The sequence below is a fragment of the Betta splendens genome, chromosome 4 (genome assembly GCF_900634795.4).
Source record: "Betta splendens chromosome 4, fBetSpl5.4, whole genome shotgun sequence".
NCBI classification, from domain to species: domain Eukaryota; kingdom Metazoa; phylum Chordata; class Actinopteri; order Anabantiformes; family Osphronemidae; genus Betta; species Betta splendens.
Genome location: NC_040884.2, coordinates 9,617,758 through 9,635,447, shown reverse-complemented (window position 1 = coordinate 9,635,447; position 17,690 = coordinate 9,617,758). Strand labels below are relative to the sequence as shown.

General features: G+C 49.1%; 1 protein-coding gene and 1 long non-coding RNA gene across 11 annotated transcripts in view; one reads left to right on the top strand and one right to left on the bottom strand.

The window, feature by feature from the left end:
• The window catches only part of LOC114853044 (uncharacterized), a 101,915-nt gene extending 93,688 nt beyond the window's left edge, over positions 1–8,227 (top strand). For 2 of the 4 annotated variants that reach the window (XR_008694357.1, XR_005897510.2), the window contains 2 exons: positions 5,442–5,550; positions 7,088–8,227. This is a non-coding gene — a long non-coding RNA (uncharacterized LOC114853044). Of the gene's footprint in view, positions 1–5,441; positions 5,551–6,094; positions 6,484–7,087 lie in introns of those variants that run through there. The other 2 variants (XR_008694358.1, XR_008694356.1) reach the window with 2 other exon arrangements.
• LOC114853042 (ephrin type-B receptor 3-like) overlaps positions 1–17,690 on the bottom strand; it is a 51,684-nt gene that overhangs the window by 31,882 nt on the left and 2,112 nt on the right. The window lies entirely within an intron of this gene.

The following is a 17,690-nucleotide window of genomic DNA, read 5'->3' as shown; positions in this document are numbered from 1 at the left end:
AGGAAATATCACCCAAAACAACGATTTTCTATTTCCAAAGTGCTATAAATTGTTCAGATGAGTGATAATCTATCAAGAGTTGGTGTCACCACAGCGATCCTTTAGATATGTCACATTTTAAATAGTCACATTCCTCATTTGCAAATGATTAAGGGCACCAGGTCTGCCTGTGTTCAACCACAGCAGGAAATGAGCACAGGACTAGACTTTCCATGGGGGCACGGGATGTTTATATCACCTAACATGGAGAATATTACCTCAACATTTACAGTAAATGTAAACAAAGTCACTTTTCACCTACAGGCCTGTCATTATGTTTTATAATATTTAACGTATCCAGGTTTAGAGTCGTTTGTTTTACTCTGACTGAATGACGTTGCTAAACCAACGCGTGCGTGTGACACACAGATGCCACCGTGCGATTTGGCCAACAACTGTGACTGAAAAATGCAAACAAGCAGGGACGGATCAGGTTTGTCTTCACCCCAAGGATCTGCATATGGAAATTCAGATCCTCTTGTCGAGTTTTGCGCATATTTTTGTGTGTGTGTGCGTGTGCGTTTGTATTAGTCAGCGTAAGAATGGAATGACATCCATTTGGCTCTCTCTCTCGCTCTCGCTCTCTCCGTGTGCACGAGGGAATGTGCCTGTGCCACTACAGCTGTTGATTTCGTTCCGTTTCACCTCACGGTCCCGACAGAGCGGCAATACCTGAGACGCGCTTCGTATTTGAAGCACAATGTAACGTCGCCGCGACCTCAGCGTGCTCTGATTGATGTAGCAGTCGGTCAAGGCACATGAAAGGGAGGCAACGGCACCGCACACATGAAGTGCACATTTCCAGCACCTATAAATAAGACTTCTGTGACACGTACCAAAATAACAAGCAGGCATTATGCCCCCGACATCAGATCCAGGACCGCATCGCTTTAACTGCACATGTTTATAACATATCGTGTAAAATCTATCTTCACTGGGTTGGTTTTTACCAAAGCATTCCATCCTAATACTTACTCATAGAGACTGTACTGTTCTTTAGTCAGCGAAGCATCAATAAAACAAAAGCTATCGAAGAAAAGGAATAATTTAAGGAAAAGTATCATTATTTAATAGCTTTTCAGCTGTTTAAAAATATTAGACTACTTTAGTTTAAATTTTAATTCAACTTTAGTTCAGCAGCAACACATCTCTATAAAACACATCGTTGTATCTATCTGTCTCATGCGCAGAGCACTCTGGCATTCGTTTCAAGCCTTGTTATTGTAGTTCAGCAATTTTCTCATTATATCTTCATAAAGACGGACATAAAACGGGGCAGCGGAGCGATTCACTCCATGAGATAAAACAGTGCGGGAGTTCTTTGATTTGCTGCTGTGTCTGGACAAACCTGCAGACGTGTGTGGCGGTGGACATGGCTGATGAACAAATGGCTCGTAGAGGAGTCGTGTCATGAAATATGTAAACAAAAAGGTCATGAGAATGAAGGGAATCGAAGAGACTGACACGAGGGAGCTATGGTTTAGCCCATCTCTATAAAGGGACAACATATTCTAGAGAAATAAATACAGATCACTGAGTGTTTGCACAGAATTATTAAAATGGGGCATCCGTGTGAGATACACAACGCCAATGAATAAGAGATGAACCATATGAAGACAGGACGGGAACGTTTGCCAGCAGTTGCCTGCATCTTCTGTGACTTACTTCCATTCAATCTCACATTGAATATGAGTTTATTTGTCAAGATGAGTCAGGGGGAGCGATTCCCAGCTCTAGGTGTGGCTGTCAGCAAAATTTGAAAAAATATATATATTATTGGGCGCACATCACTACGTCTCCACCGGTTTGGGGCGAGAGTGGGAAAAAAAGCAGACGAGTGGGAGTGAAGGAAAAAAACAGGGGGAGGTAAAATGTGGAACAAGAGGTGGGAGAGCCGAAAGAAAGATGAGATATTCAAAGTAGAGACAAAGAGAGAGGGAGGGCACGAAGCGCAGAGAGAGAGATGGGAATGAAAGGCAGTGGGGGGGGGGGGTGTAAGGTACAAAGCAGGAGCAAGGAGAGGATGGAGGCTGGTGCGCGCTCTCCTGTTCTGCTCCTGCGCTGCCACTGTTGTTGGCAGGCTGATACACAGGCCTCCAGAGACCGCGTGTGCGTCCGCGCTCTCTGCGAGGTGCAGTGTGTGTTTGTGTGTTTAACACGCAGCCTGGTGGGAACGCTCGTAGCTCCGTTTCCTGCCTCGGGCCGGGGAGCAGCCCGGCGTCCCCCCCCCCCCCCCCCCCCCCCCCATCCTCTCCATCTCCAGCCCTCCTCTGCTCCTGTGCCAGCCGGGGCATCCATTCAGAGCAGGTCGATAGCTCTGGCAAACACACTGCGTGGAAGATAGCGGCACAGCTTCCTGGACCAAACATATGAAAATGCGATAGCAGCGAGTGTCCTTGGGGAGCGATGTGCGAGTTTCAATGGCAACGTCTCGCTGGTGCCGAGAGCTGTGCTCGTGTGCGACCGGACGCACTCACCTGTTAGAGTGAATGAGCGTTTGCTGGTATTGGTGGAAGATTCTCCACAAGCATAAATGATGCAGGGACACACGCACACACACACACACACACACACACACACACACACACACACACACACACACACACGGTCGCTTCGGTGGCCGGAGCTATTGTGCTGCGTGCGCAGTCGAATTGTGCGTGAGTAGTTACCTCACAGCGCTAATAGCAGGTTTCAGACAATTTTGTGTCGGCAGCGGCTGACTCAACAAACAGAACCCAGTCGCATGGGAACACGGGCCCGTACTGTAGCCTTACGCAACGCTAATGCATACACATTACACACAATGCATCATTTAAACAATGGCAGCACCAGCACATAGAAAACAGGACTGTTGTTAAGACCAGGACGCGCACACAGACACACACACACACACACACACACACACACACACACACACACACACACACACACACACCGCTCCTGTTTGTTCACTGGGGGTGCAGCCTAGAAAGAGCCAGAACCGGGCACTGAATAAAAGCCGTGGCTTTTTGAATGGGTGGAAAGAGCTTAGCAGCCAGCTTTGCTCTTCTGTTTCAATAGAGATTCAGATGGGTCTCACTCACAAACATGCGCCTCTCTCTCTCTCTCTCTCTCTCTCTCTCGCCCTCTCCCACTGTTTTTCTTAATGCAGTCAAATCAGATCACCCGCATGTAACGATGGAGCTGAATCTGCCCATCACACGCGGATACTTCCTGTTCCTCCTGCAGCTGTGTCTGCAGCGAAGGCCAGAACCCCAACGCACGCCACACTTTCCACACGCCGGCGGCTTCCGATGACCTCCGACCTGTCTAAAAAGTACCGCTGCGGTCGGGAGCAAAAGTCTTTGAGGGCTGCTTGTGGCAGAAACCTGCGCAGACAGCGTAAACAAAGAGCAGAACCAGAAAAAGCAGCCGGGGATCCAATATTCAATAAGAGCAGATTCCTACAAGACGAATCAAAGCCTTTTTGGCTCATCAAGCAGCCGCGGATGATTTATGAAGATGTTGCAGGGTAATTATCAACTCAATTATCACCGCCAGTCATGTTAATTTTGCAGGTATGCCCTCGTTTACCTATGAGAAAGAAAAGAGGAAGCGTCGGAAAAAATGTCAGCTGGGGACATTTAGTAGATGAGTAATTACACTCTACCTCCCCGGCACCTCACATACACCCCCCCCCCCCCGCCCCCTTTTACTCTAAACCGCCGGTAGGGAGGACCAGGTGATGTGGCTCCTGGCCCCCCTTTATTCCTATGCACATGGCTGGTACGGTTTACCTGCCTCCCCGGCCATTAGACACTCAGGTCAAAGACACCTGAGAACAAAAGGGAGGTTAGGGCAGTTGGAGCCAGGAATGCAACCTGCCGGGTAGGAGGTGCGAGCGCGTCCCACGCCCCCGCGGCCTTCCTGCAACAGCCGCACACACTCAGATCACATAGAAGCACGCACCGTCCCTATACCTGCGACAACAAAGGCGCCGGGGCGTGGCCCGTGTAGAACAATTCAAATCCTACGGTAGAATGAGACATTACAAACAGAACAGGAACGGGAACAATGGCTCGGAGCCGCTCCGGCACCTCCGCTCCAATCGGACGCTGTTTATATCAAACCGCAGCCCGTCGTGTTTTGTCCTTTCTCTTTTTCTCTCGCGAATCCTTCCTTCCTTTCCTTTCTCTCTTTTATCTCTTCTATTGTTGCAGAGTCACACACAGCCGCTGGGCCACACCCTCCTTCCTTTAGGTGAGCGCGTACGGACTATACCTTTACCGGCTTCCAGTTTCCACGCTGCACTTGGCAGCTTCATCGCATGACACGGATCCGAGCTCATTCCTCTCGGCCCTTTTTTCATTCTTTACACTGTGAACAACGGTTAATGGTCTATGATGACAAACAGCTGTGGACTGATTACTGCAAATGCTTTATATATTTATTTTGGGGACCAGGCTTTTATTGCGCTTCTAAAGCGGGTGGTAGCGGGTAAATGTGTTTATTTGTTATGTGGCGTCATTAAGTTGGAGTAAGAGGTGCAGGCAAGCGATGATTATTATTTATGACTATTTTGTTTTTCGATGTCCCGAACCCACGAACGGCTGCGTGAGATTAATCACATTGATCTGGTTTGGAGTGCGAGCGCTTTCTCACACTATCTGGGTCTTTCCCCCCCCCCCCCGTCGTCGCCACAGAGATTCTTGTCGGACCCGCATTCTTAATCGCCACTCAGTTAATTAATCTCACACTCGGCTTCTGTAATAGCGTGACTCGTTAGACCTCCTCTCCGCAAATGGACTTTGCCTCTTCAGCAGCTACAGGCGCCGGTAATGGACCAGAAGACAGACGTGGAGACGTCCACGAGGTGCCTGGAACGCGGTATCTGCTCGACCCCACGTTTCACTCACACCCGTCTTTATGTTCTTGCACAAAGGCTCACTGTGAGTGTATCGTCGCGTTGCCAACTGCGCCCACGAGCAACGGAACCAGAAAATGCACACGTCAGCTTTAACCATCTGTCAACAGATGCAACAAAATCTTCATGTGACTCCAGAGACGTGATGCAATTTGAAGGGAATACGTAAAAGCTGGAGGTGAACAAAGAGAAGTTTCCAGCTTTTAAAGGTGCCACTTGTTGTATTGCAGCATATTATTATTTTAGGGCAGTGGTGTAATTACAATAATAACCCACATCACTGGTGTGAAAACTGGCAACTCCAAAATACACACCAGGGCATAAACATCATGAGACACAACAATAAGCACCTTTATCCGGCCGTTAGCTTATGGCTTGTCCTGTCGGGGGTTCGGGGGTTGCTGCTGATCCCAGCTTTACAATAATAAATCAAACTTCATCGCTCATAGGGAACTTGTTAGTCATAGAGAAACCATTTTGTTCTTTTTATGTCACACAGAAAGGAGGATGTGAGCTTCCTCCTTTTGCTCACTTGGGAAAGTAGCCAGACTTCAGCCTCGGTCTCACTGCACTCGCTACCTGCTCCCAGCCCTGCTCAGCATTATCTGGTCAGTATCTTGGTCAGGGACTGGAGGAGTCCCAAGCCTTATTACATATTAATGTATTTAACCTATGGAGAAGCCACTCGATAGATAGAATCCGGGCTCTGGGCAATTAAAAGAAATTGACGGATGGACAGACAGTCATCCAATGCTGCTGGGGTCCATATGGCGGGAGCTTTCACAAGCCCACTTCAATTACATAAAGACCTCTGTGCATTGGCATGACACACAGAGGGCCCCAGACAGCAGCAGCAGAGAGAAGGAATAAATCATACAGTGGTTAGTAACACACACACACACACACACACACACACACACACCCGCTGACGCACACATATGCTCAGGCACATGCACGAAAACAGAGCGACTGGCAAGGACACGGGTCCCAGAACGCCAGAACGCAGAGACACGAACACACACGCTGCAGCAGTCGACACAAGCGCGGCCAAAATGAGCTTTCGATCTCACTCTACCGCACATACGCAAACAAAATCTCAACCTGTCATCGGCCCAGCAAGACGGATGTCTAAATAATCGCACATGATTACAGAGGCACTTGCAACAAGGACCCTCGCACACTCCAGCAGGTCCCTTAAAGCCCATCCAGACTGGACTGAACGGAGTGTGTCCTCTGGACATCAGGAAGCAGGAAGCAGGTAGGTTTGGCTGAAGGATGAGGACCAATCAGACGACAGAGGGAGCAGGTGGCTCTGCATTAACAATATTCTGTCTGCATGCTTGTTATTTCCCTATATATGATGTAAAGCTATGGCTGCTTTTCAAAATGTGATCAGTCCGTCTCATGGAATATGTAGGAGGAATGTGAGCTACCTCGGCTAATGTATTATTCAGCCGTCATCGATGTATAACTATAGCTGGCAGTTCAGAGGGAGCGTAGTTTCACCGGTTCCTCCGACGCCATCACCACCTACACAACAGACACACACACGCACACACACACGCGCACACACACACGCGCACACACACACACCACAGCCCCGCTCACAAGACCAGGCACTCATTGATTTATGTGCTGACAGTGCGTGTTTGAACATGCTTGTATGCTCGTACATTCTCCTGTATCTAAAACATGTATTTATGGTTTGCATGTATGTGAATATGATGTATATGTGTATACAACGGGGAATACTGGGTGTCTGGGAATTTCCACCCAATTGCGGAAGTGTTACATTGACTCCACCAACAGAGTGTGTGTGTGTGTGTGTGTGGGGGGGGGGTTGACTTGAATCTGGTGACTTTAGTAAGTCATTTGATTAATAAACTGATTATTCTTAATAATTGTAATAACTTACAGATGGTGACGCGGCAGTTTAAGATGAGTAATAGTTAACTTTTCCATAACTGGCCTCCCTCCCACCCGCTTTGTAACAGCCTGTGGCACATTTAGCTAGTTAAAAAATAACAATCTCAATGTTTATGCCTAAGCTCAGTCGTTAGCACGTGTGTTCAGCTGGGTTCAATTCTGCTGCGGATAAAATCTAAAGGCAACAACAACAAGGTGCAAGTTTGTTTTTCCCCCCAGCTTCAGTCGTGAAAGGAGATGCATCGGAGGCCCGGGCGTCTCCAGCCAAGTCACATGCGCCCCATCTACCTCCAGCACTCAGCCGCAGCCAGACCCCGTGGTGGTCCAAGGGAGCTAGGTGGAGCTGGTAATGCTTCAACCGCAGGGTGTGGATCAGCAACGACCTGATTAGTCATCGGCCCTGACCCTGAGCGAGCCCAAGTGGCTGGAATACAAATGAATCCCCAGGGCTGCTGGGCAGTAAATCTGATTCAGGACCAGTGTTTATGGCATTCAACCCGCACCACACAAGGCCGCCCTGGATGGGCTCACTGACCCTTAACGGTGACTTCACTCAAAGCAGGGGAAAGGCTTTTGGGCGGGGTGTTTGCCTGACTGATGGCAGTTAACAGTAATTATAAGACTGAGGTTATAGGAATGATGTGATGCTTCCAAAACACTTCATTAAAAAGGTGTTGTGAGGTCTACACTGTACATCTGTTATACATCTAGTGCTTGTTTGGGTGAAGCTGTGCGTATCAATAAATTAAATGGGTAAAGCCTTCGCTGCTCTGGGAAACTGTTAATATTTCACCAACATGAAGCCTCTCCGTCTGTTCCTCCTCATCTAACGGCTGCCAGGGCCCAGCACATCCGGGGTGCTCGGCCCCCGGCTTCATAAACAGGTGAGGAATCATTTAAACAGGCCGAGATGCAAATGGGTTTTTGTAAGCGTTGCCTCATTATCTCACTTCATCCACAGACACACAGATCCGGACGCGGCCTGTGTGACGCCAAGGTCGTGAGGGTGCAGACGCGACGAGGCCGGGGCGAGATCGTATAGATCGTCTGGAAGCTGGGCCATTAGCGAGGCACTAATTAGGGAAGACCGAGCGATCCCCAGCAGTGGTCGAAGCGAGGATTCATAAATAAATAAGCGCCGGGGCAGCTTGGCCACTTAATTAACAAAGCGTGAAAAAAAAAAAAAAAAAAAGCGGCGTGAATCCCAGGAGGTGCAAACTCGGTCTGCTTGGGCGGAGGATGGCATTGATTGATGGCAAGTCAAATTGAATCTCTAATCATCATCACCCTTTTAGTTGCCGCTCCCCCGGGGATCCGCCGAGGCCAAAGAGGCACGGGGGAGAATGCGTCTGCAGCCCTTCCCTGACACTAGTGGCGTAAACACCCCCCCCCCCCCCCCCGTTCGCTTGACCATCCCCATCTGGCTGGGAGTTATGTGACCCCTCTGTGCGTTCGCACCCGCACTTTCATGTCCCCGTCGATTGTTTTCACACTGCGCTCGTCTGCGGTATTTAAGGCCTCACACTTAGACCCCCTCTGCCGTCTAAAGCAATATATTGCGTTACAGGCCCCCGTGTGACGCCCACGCCGGCCTCTCTGTGTCTGCGTTCCCTCTGTGCTAATCTTTCCTATTGTCCGAGCTGACAGGCAAGGAACGGGTTCTGTGGAGAAGAAGAAGAAGAAAAAACAGCCAGGGGCGACGATGACACGCTGAAAAAGAAGGAGCGTGTTGCAAACGTGTCTTTGAACCTCTTTCTCCCCTTTGCGGCTTACAGAACACCTTTTAGCCTTTGTGAGACACAGGAAGCTCTTTAAGGGAGGGGCGGATGGAGATCACATGCCTGTTGACTGCTGACACTCATCTCATACACTAATACCCACGGCCAAGACTTTATCAGGACGCGGGCATCGACTAAGTGCCTCCGAGTCGCAAATAACGTGTGTCTGTCTGTTATTTACTGCTACTGCTGGGGCCTGAATATCGCGGGGCCGCGGGATAACGGGGTGAAGAAATTAATACCGCAATTAAGAGCGACTGTAACTGTGATATGCTGCAGTTGCGGAAGACTGGGCTGACAAGAGGCAGAGGGCAGAACGGCCGACAAGGGGGATGATGTGGAGGAACAAAGGTGCAGTAAGACAGTTGAAGAGGGGGGGGGGGGGGGGGGATCACAGGGCTAAGAGCACGGCTGGGAAACGGGACAAGGACAAAGAGATTGACAGCGCGGCTGAAGGGAGGAAGGTAAACACGGAATAAAAGGGCGCTTTGTGTGCGGGGGATTGCGCCTAATGCCCCCGTTTTTGGTGGAAATCCTCGCAGCGCCCTGTTCTTCCTCCTTGGCAGGCTGGAGCGCCGCGCTGTCTGGCTGGCACGCCGGCACCGCGGCTCGGCGATACCTGACAAACCCGCCAAACCGTGTCTGCAGGCACGCGCGGCCCGGCCCACTAAAACCCAGTCAACGCAACGCGTCTGCAAAGGCCCGTTCTCCGTTTAACAAGGCGCTTCATTGTTGACTCATCCCTTTAACCGCCTGTAATAAAAGCACAATGCCTGGATATTGATACGCCTGCAATCACAGCGCATATGAGCGCTTTGTTTATGCACTCACTCACTCTCTCCGCCTTTTGTTCGACTCTAATTATTTCGCTGCCGCTGCCGCTGAATTGCCCGCGCTGACACTGTCGGAGATGGCATCTTGAAATTGCCGCACAGTGTTCCCATTGATTGGCAGCGGCTTCCTCGTCAGGTTCATTAAAACGGAATAACAGGCAGCTTCTTTCTCGACGGCGTCAAAGCCTAGACTTTCATTTGAATGTGAGGATATGCTGAGGTACAAGTCCGAGTCAGGAGGTCACAGTTTCTCTGCTCACCATCTGAGAACCCACCGCTGCTCAAGTCTTCCTCCTCCACCCGTCCTCCTCTGACCGCGGCCACGGCGACCTTCGCTCCGCGAGCCTCCAAACTGCCGAGGAGCTTCACTCGCGCTTTGCGTCCTGCTCTTCCTGCCTCGGCCTCGCTCAGCACGGGCCCCGCCGACTTTGAGGTACTTTAATAACCAACCTCTCTGACTTTGACTCAGTGGGCGGAGTGGAGCGTGGTGAGATTTGGACCCACCCCACACATTGCTCATGTATCCAGGAGAGAGCCCCCCCCCCCCCCCCCCCCCCCCCCCCCCCCCCCCCGAGCAGAACGGGGAGGTTTATGCATCATAGAAATTAAGGGGCATCCCTGGACGCGGGTGAGTTTGCACCTGGCTGAAATCCTGCGCCCGCTATCTTTAGCCGTCCTGTGATGTTGGAATTCAAAGTGCCAACGCCACAGTCTTGCAGAGGTAAAGGGAAGGTCAGATACAGATATCATGCGGAAACTCTTGGAGATGATGCCTTCTTGATCTTTTTTTTTAATCCCTTCTCTTTCATTTCACACACACATACGTTCACACCGCTGCACACCATCAAAACACCAGATTTGTGGGTAACCAAGGCAGATAAGAAACCAGGGCTCTTTGAAGCGCCTGGATGTTCCGAGCCCCTTCTTCCCCCGCTCCCCCGCTGCTCTGCTGGGATGGAGAGAAAGAGGCTGATCGATGGGGTCTGACAGCAACGAAACGAAGGGAATCAGCTGATTGATTCATTAGCGGGACCGTGAGTGGCTGTGAACGTGGGCTCTGACCCTAAGGAGCGTGTGTGTGTGTGTGTGTGTGTGTGTGTGTGTGTGTGTGTGTGTGTGTGTGTGTGTGCGCGTTCGCGTCGGACGAGGTTTGGAGATAACGCGTGCACGCATGTGTGGCGCTGCGTGATTTAACAACTGTCACAATTGACGAGAGTTGAGAGGTCAGGAGGGATTTCCATCGGGCGTGAGGCTAGAGAGGGAGGCTGTTTACGGCCTGACTTGGCACAGAGGGAGGTGGACAGGCTATTTTGTCCGATGCTTTCATCTGGCTCCCTGCAATTAGTCCTTCACAGCCCTTGTTGTCAAATCCCTGGTCAAAGTCTCATCCAGCGACTACCATACCATAGAGTGTAACCATATTTGAACGCCTTGTATCCGTGTGACCCCCCCCCCTTCTGTCTGCTGCTTCACACCCCTCTCATCGCTTCCTCTGAATCCCCACCCCACCCTCCACACCTCCAGCTCTCAGCTCCACCAAATGGACAGGTGTTAGGACCATCTGGGCAACAAAAGAGCAAAAGCAACACCTTCACATTTGCAGGATGACTCCCATAAAATGCCCCTCGCAATAATAACCAGTCGGGCTTTTAGACCTCCCCTTCACTGTCCTCTGAATATTGCACTCACTTAAAAGTCACTGTGTCACTGAGACTCCGCTTCAATTTGAGCTGAGGTTAAATAAATGCTCCACACAGCTGGCGGCGCCTCCAGGAGACTGCAGCGTGGAACCATGGGGATTATGTAAATATCTTGACAAAAGGTCACGCGTGATTGGTGGCGCCGCCACTGAAATATGTTGGATTTACCCTGCGTGTGCGCGTAGACTGTGTTTAGGAGCGAGTTGAGGCTGAGTGTGATAGACTGTGGATAAGGGAGCCGGTTACACCTACTGATATGCTGAAAAAAGGAGAAGGGAAACATATTTAATGGACGCGGGGAGCCCTCCTCCTGCCTGCAGGCCTTTTGAAGTGCAGATGAAGTGCAGGTGGCGAGGGGTGTCGGGGAAGCGCTCAGGGAGAGGTGTAATAGTGGCCTTGTGCACCACGGGAACGCTCACACCCAGACCCCTCGCCAGGCAAAATATACACCCTGTCTCACATTAGAGGTAATCACAGTGGACATTCAGAGCCATCACATCAGTCACGAGTTCAGCTTCTCCCCCCGCAGCAACTGCTCTCCCCACATTCAGGCGCGTTCAGGCGTCTGTGGGAAAATTAGCAAAAGCTGTTTTCCTGCTCTTGAAGGAAACAAGAGCACAGAGCGAGACTCTGTGAGGTGGACTCATCAAACGCACCCCGTTCCCCTCATCTCCTCTCGCATTTAACAACCCTGCCACAGGCTGAAAGCAGGTGATGCCTCGAGCACAGTGTTTTACAGCGGCGTCCACTCGTCCACGCACGTAACTGGCTGTTCTTAAAGACGAGACTCAAAGATCTTCATCTGCAAAGTTTGTTACGAAAGCCTGTGGCCGGTGAAAGCGGGGGTCGGAGGCCGCGAGGCGGATGGAGGCTGCAGCCCAGGTCCTCCGGCGTTTCTGCCAGGAGACGAGCGCCGATGGCCGACGCTCGTCCACGCTGGCGCCCGGCTGTTCCACGGCGGGCGGCACCGCTCCCGGATCCGCAGGTCGGGCGGGACCACGAAAAGAAATCAAGCGCACAGCGCCACGAAGATAGAATCTCCCTGGGCTTTCGAGCCGGTCTTGTTGTGCGAATGTTTGTGTGTGTCGACGAGCTGTGGAGCGTTGCACAGTCGGCCTGTACAAATACACACATCCTCTTTCAGTGTATTTTTATTCACTGGAAAACTAGAGCCCCTGGAGCTTGATTGTGTTAGGACGGCCATTGTTGCAAAGGAACAGGACCAGCCTTGGGGGACAGCCCCGCCAAAATAAAAGAAAAAAACTGAACAGACCCCCTGTGACCTCTGAACAGGGGTCACAAGACATGGGCCGAGTGTGTGTGGGTGCAGGTCTTAACTCACTTGTAATCTGGACGTTTTGACACATGGTAATTTCAGCTGCACTTTATGGACATGCGGTGCAGACAAGGACTATAAAACATCAGCTCTGACGGCCGTTAATATTATGTCAAACATTTCAGCAGTATTTTGAAAGCCATTAATACAGTTCGGCAAGAATCAAAGAGCGGGACGATTCCGGAGTGAGTGAGCCTGACAATGTGAAACACACACACACACACACACACACACACACACACACACACACACACACACACACACACACACACACACACACACAACCTGATCTCTCTCATGACAACACAAAACCGGTTGCGAATGCGTTGTGACAGCTATAGCCCAGAATAAAATAACATGAGAAACGATAAATCTAACATGATTCACATGGGTGTTTGTCAGACGTAATGCCCTACTGTGCCTCCAGCACACACACACACACACACACACACACACACTCCTACCCCCTAGACGTACCACCCATATTGCTCCAAATCTCTCCTCTCATTCGCTTTCTCTGCTTGCGTCTCTGTGTTTGTGTGTGTGTGTGTGTGTGCGTGTGTGTGTCTCTCTCTCTCTCTCTCTCGCTCGCCCTTGTTCTGCTCGACTGGCTGCAGACAGCAGCAGTGTGTCTGTGCGGTGGGCAGGCCCAGACGCATTTGCCCACCCCTGCTTGCTCTCGACAGTGGGTGTCAAAGACCTGCCATCCCACAAGGCCCCTCTGTTGGATGCCAGGACGGACTGCACACGCAAATTCCACACACAAAACAGCCACACGCACACGTAGAGCCCTGGAAAGCCTCCAGAATGTGTCCTCAGAAGATCACACTGTGACAAACTCCTCTGCAGCCACGGCTCTGTTATTAAAGCAGCTCGAGGTGTGTGACGACGGCCGCGTTGCACTGCATTACAGGTTGTTGGCTGCTCAGCTGTGTTGCTGCTATTGTGCACATGTTAACGTGGCTGTTTTGTGGAGCTGAACCACATTTGAAGGTCACTGGAAACCAACACCTGCAGTCTACAAAGCCCAGTGTCATAATGCTTCCTCTGAGTCTTCTCGTAGCTTGAGTTTGTACCAGACCCAGACTGGTCTTTTTAATCTGTAAAGCTCCAGCATAGGAACCAGGCTTGACTTGATGCCGCCTCTCGTTTCATGCTGGTCGGAAGCCGAGTGGACGGCGTCCAGACTTTCAGTGGCCATTCTGCCTGGTTCGCCTTTGGACGTGTGAAGGCCCCTGAAATGGCTGTCGCTGGCGTACATGTGAAATTCCAGCCCGGTGAATCTTTCCGTGCCGCCATTTGAGCCGTGCGCCGTCCATCGGTGCACATGACCTCTCCCACAGGCCCACTGCGTCTGTAAAGTCTGTCAGCTATGCTGCCTGCTCTGGGTCTCTGATCCAAATCCCAACCAACACCAGACTGCGCCCCCTCGTACCATCCCACCCCGGCTCCCAGCATGCCGTCATCCACTCCCCCTTCTTCCTGAGCGCCTTTTACCAATCTGAACCTAAGTCACTGTACATCTGTTCAACATGGCTGCTGCCTATGACCTATAAGTGTGTGGTAGGTCAGTGTACCAAAATAATCCTGATGAACATATTCTGTTGTTGCCTCACGTGCAGTTTCATGTGTTTGTTTGCCTTTTCTGCTTCTATTCCTTATTATTCATGAATACTTACTGGATCATGTTCCTACTGTTCTACAGCTGCACCCATTTGTGCCCTCACACAAATTGGACATTTATATAATAATTATATTTAGACATGACAACAATATAACTAATATAAACAATATAAAATATTATTAATATTATTATTTTATTTTATAATTTATTATATTATATTTTATTTATTTATTTACTTTTTTCACATACTATTATTTTCGAACAATACTTCTATTTTTGTGTAAATATGTTTGGATTGTCTTTGTGTTATTTTACTTATTATTATTTAATTAATTAGTCATGAATCAACTCTAATAGATTTTGAGGCCTACAACTTTAAATCTTTGTTTGTTTTATTATTCTTTACTCTTTGTGCCGAATGTGCCTCGATGGCAACGAAATTGATTCAGGATGCACTAATAAATATCCTCATGGATCGGTAATGGCTTCTAGCAAGGAGGCAGCGAGGCAGTCTTCCGCATCAAACCTGATTCTGCGGTTTGAAAGGGCTGAACAGCGCTGATTCGTTCGATCAATAAGTCCTCATCAGCTGACACTGCGTAAGCTGTGGGGGTGTTTATGCAAATGACGTCTCCACCAGAATGGTGTTGTTTGTAGGCAGACAGACAGACAGACAGACAGGCAGATCGAGTTACCATTTTGCTGACCTCTCCTCTGCCCTCGACAGTGATTCATTAGTAGAATTGCCTAAATGACTTTGCTTTTATTTTGCAAATTCGCTTTCACGCCTCTTTAGGACGTTTCCACTCGGCCCCTGAATGGTCCGCATGATAGGCGCCATACAGCCACTAATAGTTTCCTTTGTCACCTCAATAGTGGCCCTAGATACATTTGTTCGGTGATTTGCCTTTGAATGTTACAGAGAGGAGCTGGTGGAGTAAAACTTTAACGCAGCTGACTCTCTGCTGCTCAGGCCACGGCCTCATGGAGTCTGTGAAGGCCCTCGACGGCAGCAAGTGTGTCCGACAAAATGGCTCCATTCAACGTTGTATTATAAATATTAATGGTGTTTGAACGGGATGTTACTTCTATAGTGCAATTAAATTAAAATATCAACCAAGTTATCACAGTCTGGCGTTCGAAACATTATTTAAAAAAACATTAAATACTTGTTCGATGTTTATATCATATAATTTATGTTCAACTACTCTTGACGTTAGGCGACTGGTTGTTTATAGGAATCGAATTTTCTAACTCAGTGTTTTCATTTTAAATATACAGAAGAACAGATGACTTTTAATTGGCTTTTTTTTCTTAATTCAACGTTGACTGTTTCGAAAGACTGTGTTTTATTTAATGATCACTAAGTGAAAACAAATGTTGTGTTTTGCCACTGCCTCACGCCCCAGCAATGTCTGACAGTAAAACAACGATGACGACGAGGAGGGACCTCCTCTGCCGAAGAAAGAACGGGGGGAGAATAAATCAAGACAGACTGAGCTTGATGAGAAACGTGCCAACTGCAAACAGGCGCGGGAACGCTCCCGTGGAGGTGTGATCTCACCCACATAAAAACATAAACATGTGCGCTTCAAAGGCGCTGCTTGTGCGTAAAATCCACGAAAGACGCGTCCATAAATAGAAGAAAACGGGGGAACCTTAACTCAGGCTGCGAGGAACTGCTCGCGTTCGTTTAGGCGTAAAACTATTCCACGGGAGTTACTCTAAAGAGACGATTTCGTGATTCTGACGCGCAATCAAACGCGTGCGTCGTGTTAAACACACAGCACTTTTCCGCTGAACTCGAGCGACGGAGTTCATTTTCTCATAAAACAGCTCTCCCCGCTGCTGCTTTGCCTACGGGCTGGTAGAGTTTAGACGGGAACAGTAATATATCTTCAGTAAGTATAAGCACCAGAATGCTATAATGTAGAGCAGGGCTGCATTAAAACAGTCTAAATGGGTCTAACGCGCGCCGCTCTGACCTGAATATCATTACGGTGCCTGCGCTCGCGTTTTTCCCCCCGCGCTGCCTCCCTCCATCACAAGTAATTTACACCGGAGAGTAACCAAAGCGCCCGGGCGCTACAGACGACTGTCATCGACGCAATTTGTCTCCTCAGCAGACTACTGATAGCAGCTGTAGTTCCACTGCCGAGGCCTTTCGGACACGCAGAGAGGCCGCTCGCTCTCCTGACCTCGGCGCCGCAACAATCAATTTCACAATGTTGACAAAAGCGCGGCGAGCTTAATTATTTGATGCAAAGCAAAACAGCTGACGTTGGGGTTGCGATCGGCGATTTACACATTAAAGATGTGTTGATGTCCAAACAGTCCGAATTAATTAAATTAGGAGTGAGCTGGATATTTTAATTATTTAGATAAGATCGACGAATAAGGAAGGTCATAAATATCTGCGAGGCAAAATGTCCCATGAACCGCTCGTGGGCGTCACATTTCGGGCCGAGAGTCACTTGCTGAAGCGAACATTAATAATTATAAGCAATTTAAAATCGGAAAGTGAAAGAGTGAAAGAGTGAAAGAAAGAAAGAAAGAAAGAAAGAAAGAAAGAAAGAAAGAAAGAAAGAAAGAAAGAAAGAAAGAAAGAAAGAAAGAAAGAAAAGAAAAGAAAAGAAAAGAAAAGAAAAAAAAAGAAAAAGAAAAAGAAAAGAAAGACTAATTAAGTGCGTACGTAAGTAATTACGTGGATGTACGTAAGTGTTGACTAAGGGCCGTGTCCTCGGGCTGTCTGACCCTGAGCTCCGGACAGAAGCACGTGAGGCCGCAGGAGCTTCAGCAGCCAGGCCGCTTGTTCTCCCTACAGCCTAAACCTGGATCCCAGAAAGAAGCCAGTGGAGCCGTCATAAATCATTCAGCTGCATTAAAAGCTTAGGTAAACCTCCACAGCCAGGTCAGCTGGGTACAATTTATGGCATCACTTATGTAGAGAATAGATAGTTCAAACGAAATACATCAACTTCAGGCCAACGCTCTGCTGTTACCAAGAAAAAAAAGCCCCTCTTTCCTCTCGTTCCTTCTTCTCCTCTCTCCTTGTAGTTTTACCTCTGGAGCCACGATCTCCTCCACAACATGGAGCCAGTCACCCACTCAAACCATGTGTTTTCAGTCAGTGCTTTCCAACGGGGGTCCTGTGACCTACAGGGGTCACTGAGAGGGGTCAAGGGGGTTTCTACCAAGGTAAGAACTACAATTTCAAAACAATTCAGGGTCCAGGAGGAGTTGATATTAGTCTATCGTACAACCGGGCAGAACCACATATGCACAGAGTGTGGCGTTAATTATGAATAGTTCAGTACTTCATTCAGCATCCAAAGCAGTTTGATGGATGGCTCTTATTAACACAGCGTCTTCGAGCGAGTGCCTCACTTCTGTGTTAGAACTCTTATCGCAGTCTGCTTCGTCTCCCTCTTATCAAAAAACGCTACAATAAAACAACAACTCTTATCAGATAAGGTTCACACCATTTCCATTACCCTCCGCGCGCGCGTATCCTTCGCCTGCGGTTCTGACAGAGGAAGCAGTGGCGTGGA